Source organism: Mandrillus leucophaeus, unplaced genomic scaffold, assembly GCF_000951045.1.
Source record: "Mandrillus leucophaeus isolate KB7577 unplaced genomic scaffold, Mleu.le_1.0 Scaffold365, whole genome shotgun sequence".
Taxonomy (NCBI): Eukaryota; Metazoa; Chordata; class Mammalia; order Primates; family Cercopithecidae; genus Mandrillus; species Mandrillus leucophaeus.
In genome coordinates, this window is record NW_012103865.1 from 1,134,163 (window position 1) to 1,134,693 (window position 531).

Here is a 531-nt window from a genome sequence, read left to right on the forward strand (position 1 = left end):
ACCTCCTCCCCGCGTCCCCCAGCCCTTCCCTCCACCCGGCCCTGGCCCGGTCCCTCCGGGCGTGGAACCCGGGCTCATCCCGCCCCCGCCCCAGAGGGAAAACGCACGTGAACAAAGCGAATCGGAGGAGGCAGGAACGACAGAAAAAGGCAACGGAGAGGGAGAGAGATGGGGCAAAGCACCCGAGCCAGATGGAGGCGGCAGCAGGGGGTGGCGTGGGGGGCGTGCGAAAGAGACTCGGGGCTGGCGCGGAGGCCGGGGGTCCTTCGCGGGGGGCTGCTCCGGAGTGGGGAATGCAAGGAGGTGCTGGGGACGGCGGAGCAGAGGTGGATGGCCTGGAGGGGCAGGGATGAGGGGACCGAGCGTCGGGCCGAGAGTCGGAGAGGAGAGGAGGACGATGGAGAGGATGGAGAGGACCGCGCCTGCGGGAGGGCGACGGGGAGAACGAACCGAGCCGAGCGGGATGGCAGCCCCGGAGGCGCGAGAGGAGAGCGGGCAGGAAGGAGGGACAGAGGGACCGCGGGCGGACGG

The 531-nt window shown here is 71.2% G+C and overlaps 1 protein-coding gene across 1 annotated transcript in view; it reads right to left on the reverse strand.

Annotated features, from left to right (window-relative positions):
- The window catches only part of FAM131B (family with sequence similarity 131, member B), an 8,647-nt gene extending 8,484 nt beyond the window's left edge, over positions 1 to 163 (reverse strand). Inside the window, exon 1 of the mRNA XM_011989892.1 lies at positions 108 to 163. The gene's annotated coding sequence lies outside the window, so the exon portion shown is untranslated. The remainder of the gene's footprint in view (positions 1 to 107) is intronic.
- Positions 164 to 531: the final 368 nt, after the last annotated feature.